The 8,988-nt window shown below is 48.0% G+C and overlaps 1 long non-coding RNA gene across 1 annotated transcript; it reads left to right on the top strand.

The window, feature by feature from the left end:
• Nucleotides 1–400: 400 nt before the first annotated feature.
• On the top strand, nucleotides 401–8,216 carry LOC132386712 (uncharacterized). The gene is made up of 3 exons (XR_009509637.1): nucleotides 401–477; nucleotides 2,163–2,305; nucleotides 8,157–8,216. It is a non-coding gene; the product is annotated as an uncharacterized LOC132386712 (long non-coding RNA).
• Nucleotides 8,217–8,988: the final 772 nt, after the last annotated feature.

Genomic DNA, 8,988 nt, shown 5'->3' with positions numbered 1-8,988 from the left:
GCAGAGAAACACCTATCACAATGACACCGACAAGTCACTCACAGCAACTCGGACATGCACCGCACAATACTGACGTAGACCCCCACTGTAACGTCAACAAATTCTTCACCGGGACATTGATCTACTCCTCAGCGTGACACAGGCACACGATTCAAGGTGGCGCCGACGCCTCTCACTGTGCCACCAGCACATCCTTCAGTCTGAAACCCTTCACCGTGACACTGGCACAGCACTCTGTGTGATCCGTTCGGTAGCGTGACGCTGACTCACGTGTCACTGTAAACGCTAAACATCCCTCACCATCTTTCTCAGTATCACAGATTCGTCAGTCTAAGGTCACCTGCAACCGAACCGATAATGAATTAAATTCAACCCTTCAATCCATGGTTTCGGAGCTCAATTCTAATCTGTCTGTTCTTCAACAAAAACACAGCGATCTCCGTCACCAGTTCTGTGGATTGTTGACCAGCAGAAGAGGTGAGGCATCATACCACTCTTTAACCCGCTCCTCATCACAGGGCAGGCATGGAGAGAGGAAGCGTCACTCTGTGCTTGATATCGGGAATGTGTGAAGAGATGGTATGGATGGTGATTCATTCTGTGTTTGACACGGGAGGGCGTGGGCGTTACTTCGCTTTGTGTGTGAACTCGGAGGAGTGTGATAGGACGGTTCAGAGATAACTTCACTCCGTGACCTGCCAGGAAGTGTGTGATGGGACGTCAGGAGGGAGATTCACACTGCGTTAGACTCGGGAGCATGTGATGGGACAGTGTGGAAGCAGCTTCTCTCTGTGTCTGACACTTTGCTCTGTGGTGTGTTGAGAAGCCGTAGAGGGAGAATCACTCTCACTGTGACATTTGTCGAGTGTGCTGAGGGAGTTTCTTTCTGTGTCTGACCGCTGGATTGTGTGATGGGGCAGTGGAGAGAGAGATACAATATGCGTCTGACCACGTTAGTGTCTGATCGGATGGACCTCAGGGAGCTTAAATCTGTGTCTCACCTCGTGTGTGATGGGACTCTATGTTTGAAATAGTGTGCCTATGATGGGAAGCTATGGTGTGAAGGGGGAGTTCGGTGAGTGCGTGTGATGTGGTCATGTGTGTTTCTGACACCGGGATCAGTGACGCCTGGCACGATGGTGTTCCGTTCTCTGTCTGATGCCAGTGGTGTGTGATAGAACGGTGCGGTTGGAGCTCCTTTCGTTTTCTGAACCCTGCATTGTGTGATATCACCGAGTAGAAGTAGCATCTATATCTGACCACGGGAGTATGCGGTGGGATGGTGAAGAGAGTGCTTCAGTTGCTATCTGATGACTGGCGCGTGTAAGTGGGTAATGTGGGGGGAGGTTCACTCTGTATGAGTCCGCAGGACTGTGTGATGGGAAAGTGTGCAGGGGGCTTCATTTAATGTCTGACGCATGGAGTGTTTGAGAGTGTGGTGGAGTGAAAGCTTCAGTCTGAGACTTACCCAGTCGTGGGTGATGTGACAGCGTTTAAAGAGCTGTGTCTGACACCGGGAGAGTATGATGGGACCGTGAGACAATAGCTTCATTTATCGTCTGTCCCCGAGAGTGCGTGACGGGTCCATGTGGAATGAACCCTCAATAGTGTCTGCTCAATCAGGAAAAGTTCACTCTATTACTGACACCGGGATCATGTGATTGGATGGTGCCGAGGAAATTTCCTTGCGAGGGTGATCTCGGGTGAGACTGATGAGCCGGTGCGGAGGGGGTTTCATACTGTTTCTGACCCTGCACGTGTGTCAAGGGGGAGTGATAAAAAGCTTCACTCCATGTCTTTTTCCTGGTGTCCGTAATCGAAGGGTGATGAAGGAGCAACATGTCCCATCCGGGAGTGTGCGATTTTACACTAGCTTAAGTGTAAGTCTGACTCCTCGATTTTGTGGTGGGACGCTGTGGAGGAAACTTAACTCTGTGTCCGATCCCGGGGAGTGTCTGATGGGACGGTATGTAGGGAGATTCACTCTGTGTCTGACCACGGGAGTGTGTGATGGGACGGTGTGGAGGGAGATTCACTCTGCGTCTGACCCGGGGAGTGTGTGATGGGACGGTGTGGAGGGAGATTCACTCTGTGTCTGACCCCGGGAGAGTGTGATGGCCAGTGTGGAGGAGGATTGATTTTTCCTTATTCCCGCTTTTCAGAGGAAATTTGTTCCAAGGATTTGGTCAGATATGGAGACCGGTGTTACTTGTTCTCCACGTTTGAAATATCTTACAATGGAGCTCGTCTACTTTGTTCAAACATTGATTCAATGCTCCTGGAAATCAATTCGCAGGATGAAGCGGTAAGGGTCACACCACGACAAAGACCATAAGAACATAACACAAGGGGCAGAAGTCGACAATTCGGCTCATCGAGTCTGTTCCGCCATTTTATCATGAGCTGATCCATTGTCCCATTTAGTTCCACTCTCCCGCCTTCTGCCCTGGCTACAAAGATACCTATCAATTTCTGCCTTAATTACGCACAATGTCTTGGGATCCACTGCCGCCTGTGGCAACATCTTCCACAGATTCATCACGCTCTGGCTAAAAAAATTACCCTCGCTTCACGGAGTCCGTGGAAGCAGAGTCCTAGGCTTTGGCTAAGTGGGCTTCGGCGTAAGGGGCGTAAGCCTGTGTGATTGCTCGCTGAGGGAAAGAAGGTAAGGTCGCTAGGTGCTTTTTAGACTTATTCTATTAATTCAGTTCAGGTATGGGGGAGACAGTCAGAGCAGTGGTGTGCTCTGTATGCAGTATGTGGGAGGTCAGGGTCAAGACAGTTGTCCCTGATGACCACACCTGCAAGAGGTGCGTCCAGCTGCAGCTCCTATCAGCCCGAGTTAGGGAGTTGGAGCTGGAGCTGGATGAACTACGGATCATTCGGGAGGCAGAGGCAGAGATAGATAGGAGCTATCAGGAGGTAGACACACCACAACACCAGGAAGTAGGCAGATGGGTGACGGTCCAGTGAGGCAGGGGGAGCAGGCAGAGAGAGCAGAGCACCCCTGCGGCCATTCCCATTAACAATAAGTATACCGTATTGGATACTGTTGATGGGGATGACCTACCAGGAATGAGTTGTAGTGGTTCTGCCTCTCGCACAGAGGTTGAACCCTCAACTAGAAAGGGGAGGAGGGAAGAGAAGAGAGCGATAGTTTTAGGGGATTCTATAGTCAGGGGGGCAGATAGGAGATTTTGTGGGGCAGATCGGGAGTCTCGGATGGTATATTGCCTCCCTGGTGCCAGGGTCCGGGACATCTCAGATCGGGTGCAGGCTATTCTTGAGAACGAGGGAATGAACCCAGATGTAGTGGTCCATGTAGGGACCAACGATGTAGGTAAGGTGAGTGAGGGGGTCCTGCTTAGAGAGTTCAGGGAGTTAGGAGTGATGCTGTAAGTCAGGACCTCCAGGGTGACAATCTCGGGATTGCTACCTGTGCCACGTGCGAGTGAGGCGAAGAATAGAATGATTATGCACATTAATACGAGGGTGAGAGCATGGTGCAGGAAGGAAGGGTTCAGGTTTTTGGATAATTGGTCTTTGTTCCAGGGCCATTGGGATCTGTTTCGAAGGGACGGTCTACATCTGAACCGGAGGGGTACTAACATTCTTGCAGGAGTATTTGCCAGTGCTGCTCGTGGGGGTTTAAACTAGATGTGCAGGGGGCATGGATCCAGATCCAGAGGGTTGGTCAGAAGAAGCATGGGGTTAAATGTGTAGAGGTTTTGGGTGATCCTGAGAAGGTCATCAAAATTCAGTGTGCAATTAGCCCGATGGAAGTTCAAGGAGCTGGGTTAGGTACAGTAGACAGTGTTTTAAGCAAAGAGAGGTGGAATGGGCTAAGAATTCTATACTTGAATGCGCGTAGTGTCAGAAATAAGACAGATGAGCTTGAAGCTCAGATGAAAATGGGGAACTACGATATTGTTGGGATAACGGAGACATGGCTGCAAGGGGATCAGGCCTGGGAATTGAGTGTACCAGGGTATACGTGCTATCGTAGAGACAGAAATATGGGAAGAGGGGGTGGGGTGGCCCTGTTGGTGAGGAATGAGATTCAGTCCTTAGCAAGAGGTGACTTGGGAACAGGGGAAGTAGAGTCTGTGTGGATTGAGCTGAGGAACAGTAAGGGTAAAAAGACCCTAATGGGTGTTGTGTACAGGCCCCCAAACAGTAGCGTGGATATTGTGTACAAGTTGATTAGGGAGTTAACATTGGCATGTGCTAAAGGTAATGCAGTCGTTATGGGAGATTTCAACATGCAGGTAAACTGGGAGAATCAGGTAGGAGCTGAACCCCAGGATAGGGAGTTTGTGGAGTGTCTAAGGGATGTATTTTTGGAACAGCTTGTGCTTGAGCCAACCAGGAACGAGGCTATTTTGGAATTGGTGATGTGTAATGAACAGGAATTGATAAGTGATCTTGAAGTAAAGGAGCCATTAGGAAGCAATGATCATAACATGATAAGTTTTTATCAACAATTTGAGAGGGATAAGGGCAGATCAGAGGAGTCAGTGTTGCAATTAAATAAAGGAGACTACGGAGCCATGAGGGAAGAGCTGGCCAAAGTTAAATGGGCGGATGCCCTGGCAGGAAAGACAGTGGATCAGCAGTGGCAGATATTCTTGGGCATAATACAAAGGATGCAAAAGCAGTTCATTCCAATGAGAAGGAAGGATTCAAAGAGGGGGAAGGGGCCACAGTGGTTGACAAAGGAAGTCAGAGATTGTATAGCATTAAAGAAAAAGAAGTATGACAGGGCTAAGATGAGTGGGAATACAGATGATTGGGAAAGTTTTAAGGAACAGCAGATCTTAACTAAAAAAGAAAGTAGGAGAGAAAGAATCAGGTATTAGCTTAGTCTAGCCAGGAATATAAAAGGGGATAGCAAAAGCTTTTTTAGCTATGTGAAGAGAAAGAAGATAGCTAAGAACAATGTTGGCCCCTTGAAGAATGAATTGGGAGAAATTGTTATGGGAAACCGGGAAATGGCAACAGAATTTAATGCGTACTTTAGATCTGTCTTCACCAGGGAGGACACAAGCAATCTCCCAGATGTATGGATGGGACAGGGTTATAAGATATCAGAGGAATTGAGACAGATTCACATTAGGAAAGAAACTGTGATGAGTAGACTGGTAGGACTGAATGCTAATAAATCCCCGGGTCCAGATGGTCTGCATCCGAGGGTTCTAAAAGAGGTGGCTCAGGAAATTGCGGATGCATTGGTAATCATTTTCCAATGTTCCTTAGATTCAGGATCAGTTCCTGAAGATTGGAGAGTGACTAATGTTATCCCACTTTTCAAGAAGGGAGGGAAGGAGATAACGGAGAGCTATCGCCCTGTTAGCCTGGGGAAGATGGGGAAGATGCTTGAGTCCATTATTAAGGACGAAATAGTGGCACATCGTGATGGCAGAAATAGGATTCGGCCGAGCCAGCATGAATTTACCAAGGGCAAATCATGCTTGACTAATCTGTTGGAGTTTTTTGAGGGTGTAACAAGGATGTTAGTCGAGGGTAAGCCAGTGATGTTGTACACCTAGATTTTCAGAAGGCATTCTATAAGGTGCCACATAGGAGATTGGTGAGTAAAATCAGAGCTCATGGCATTGGGGCTGGGTTTCAACATGGACAGAAAGCAAAGGGTTGCAGTGAATGGGTGTTTCTCGGACAGGCTGGTGGTGTCTAGTTGGGTACCACAGGGCTCTGTATTGGGACCACAGCTCTTTATGATTTATGTCAATGATTTAGATGAGGGCATTGAAAACTATATCAGCAAGTTTGCTGACGATACTAAACTGGGTGGCAGTGTGACATGCGAAGAGGACGTTAGGACAATACAGGGAGACTTGGATAGGCTAGGTGAGTGGGCAGATACTTGGCAAATGTCATTCAATGTGAATAAATGTGAAGTTATCCACTTTGGAAGCAGGAACAAGAGGGCAGAGTATTGTCTGAACGGTGTAGAGTTAGGTAAGGGAGAAATGCAAAGAGACCTAGGAGTCCTAGTTCACCAGTCAATGAAGGTGAATGAGCAAGTGCAACAGGCAGTGAAGAGGGCTAATGGAATGCTGGCCTTTGTTACAAGGGGAATTGAGTACAAGAGTAAGGATGTCCTTTTGCATTTGTACAGGGCCCTGGGGAGACCACACCTGGAATATTGTGTACAGTTTTGGTCTCCAGGTTTAAGGAAGGACATTCTGGCAATTGAGGAAGTGCAGCATAGGTTCACTAGGTTGATTCCTGGGATGGCAGGGCTGTCTTATGCAGAGAGATTGGAGAGATTGGGCTTGTACACGCTGGAATTGAGGATATTGAGAGGGGATCTGATTGAAAAGTTTAAGATAATTAAAGGATTTGATAGGATTGAGGCAGGAAATATGTTCCAGATGTTGGGAGAGTCCAGTTCCAGAGGGCATGGATTAAGAATAAGAGGTCAGTTATTTAAAACAGAGTTGAGGAAGAGCTTCCTCTCCCAGAGAGTTGTGGAGGTGTGGAATGCACTGCCTCAGAAGACGGTGGAGGCCAATTCTCTGGATGCTTTCAAGAAGGAGCTAGATAGATATCTGATGGATAGGGCAATCAAGGGATATGGAGACAAGGCAGGGACTGGGTATTGATAGTGAATGTCAGCCATGATCTCAGAATGGCGGTGCAGACTCGAGGGACCGAATGGTCTACTTCTGCACCTATTGTCTATTGTCTATTGTCTGTTCTGAATGTGCGCCCTGCAATCCTCAAGTCATGCCCTCTCGTACTAGACTCCCCCACAATGGGAAACAACTTTGCCACATCCACTCTGTGCATGCCTTTCAACATTCAAAATGTTTCTATGAGACCCCCTTTCATTCTTCTAAACTCCAAGACGTACAGTCCAAAAGCGGTCAGACCTTCCTCAAATGTTAACGCTCTCATTCAGGGAAACATTCTAGTGAATTTTCTCTGAACTCGCTCCAGCGTCATCACCTACTTTCTTAAATAAGGTGCCCAAACCTGCAAACAGCATTCCAAGTGAGGTCTTAGCAGTGCCTTATAGAGCCTCAAAATCACACCCCTTCTCCTACTCTATTCCTCCAGAAATGATTGCCAACATTGCATTCGCTTTCTTCACCATCGACTTAACCTGGAGGTTAACCTCAAGGGTTTCCTGCACTAGGACTCCTAAGTCCCGTTGCATCTCAGAACTTTGAATTCTCTTCCCATTTAAATTATAGTCTGCCCGTTTATTTCTTCTGCCAAAATGCATGACCATACACTTACCAGCATTGTATCTCATTTGCCACTTCCTTGCCCATTCTCGCAATTTATCCAAGTCTCTCTGCAGACTCTCTGTTTCCTGTCAATCAGCCAACGCTCTAATCACGTATGTAACTTTTCCATAATTCCAGGTGTTCTTAACTTGTTCAGCAGCCTCATGTACGGCACTTTGTCAAAGGCCTTCTGACAATCCAATTACACAATACCCACTGCATCTCCCTTGTCTGGACTAATTGTAATTTCCGCGAAAAATTGCAACAGTATTGAGAAGAGATTTTCACACGGATCCCATGTTTACCAGTATGAGAAAAAAAATAGTGGCGACCCATGTTTATCGACCATCACACTCCCGGGTTAAGAAACAGAATGAAGCTTTCTCCACACCGTCCAAACAAACACACTCCGGGGTCAGACACAGATTGAATCTACCTCCACAGCGTTACATCAGAGTCTCCCGGGGTCAGATACAGATTGCATCTCCCTCCACACCGTTACATCAGACACTCTCGTGGTCAGACATAGAGTCAAGCTCCTTCCACGCCGTCCCATTGCACACTCCCGGGTTGGGATTCGTAGTGAATCTCCTCCACACCGTCCCACCGCATATTTCCGGGGCCAGCCACCGAGTGAATTTCCCTTCGTACCGTCATATCGCACACTCTTATGGGGTCAGACACATAGATCCCCCTCCATACGGTCTCATCACACACTGCCTGGGTCAGACATAGTGTGAGGCTCCCTCCACACTGTGCCATCTCATTCTCCTGGGGTGAGACAGAGAATAAAGATCCTTCCACACCATCCTTTCACACTCTTCCGGGATCAGATATACAGTGACGCTCCTTTAAATTTACTCGAACTCAATCATTATTGATGGCACTTTAATTTCACAGAATTTTATCGAGAAAGCTGTCCACGACCAAGGCAGTTCATACTGGATTGGAAAATGCGAAAACGGGTGAGATTTGGGATCTTGGAAGTTTCTGAGAAGAAAGCTGTCATGGGATTGATACAGGCAACGAATAGGGAGTGGACAGTGGGATTAGTTTGGGGACGGCCACAGGTTTCTTGAGGGAGTGGGAATTGTCATTAGTTTGTGGACTGCCAAGAGCTGTGGGAAGAGTATGGAAAAACGGGGCATTTTAGGGACAGAGAGAGTTCTGCGTGGAGTGAGTGGGCAATTGGATTTGTTTGGCGACCGACACGGGCAGTTGGTAGAGACGTTATCGGTGAATTAATGTGGGCATTGACAGAGAACTGTGGGAAGAAGGTGGGAAGTGGGAGTGTTTTGGTTTCTGACACAGGTCTCGAACAAGAAGGCTTGACAGTGGGATTATTCCCGGGACAAGCACGAGGCTGTGCGGAGTGAGTGGGAAGTGCGAGTGTTTTGGGGACAGATACTGTCCTCTGCATAGACAGTGAGTCAGTGGGTGTCCATTGGACAGACAATGATCTGTGGCGTGAGAGTGGGAAGTCAGGGTATTTTGGGTTATAAAGCAGGCCTGTGGGGAGAAGGTGCAGCAGTAGGAGTATTTTGGAGACTGCCATTGGGCCTTGGGGTGACAATGGCTCTGTGGGTGAATGCTTGGCCTGTGGGATCAGGTGGGGTACTGGGATTATTCTGGGTTCGGACACCGGTCTGCGGGGTGAGGGTGGGACATGGTATTAATTCCGGGACTGACACAGGGTGGCATGGAGTGTGTGGGTCACTGTGAGTAATCTGGA

Source organism: Hypanus sabinus, unplaced genomic scaffold (genome assembly GCF_030144855.1).
Source record: "Hypanus sabinus isolate sHypSab1 unplaced genomic scaffold, sHypSab1.hap1 scaffold_1264, whole genome shotgun sequence".
In the NCBI taxonomy this organism is placed as follows: domain Eukaryota; kingdom Metazoa; phylum Chordata; class Chondrichthyes; order Myliobatiformes; family Dasyatidae; genus Hypanus; species Hypanus sabinus.
This window is presented reverse-complemented; position numbering and strand designations above follow the sequence as displayed.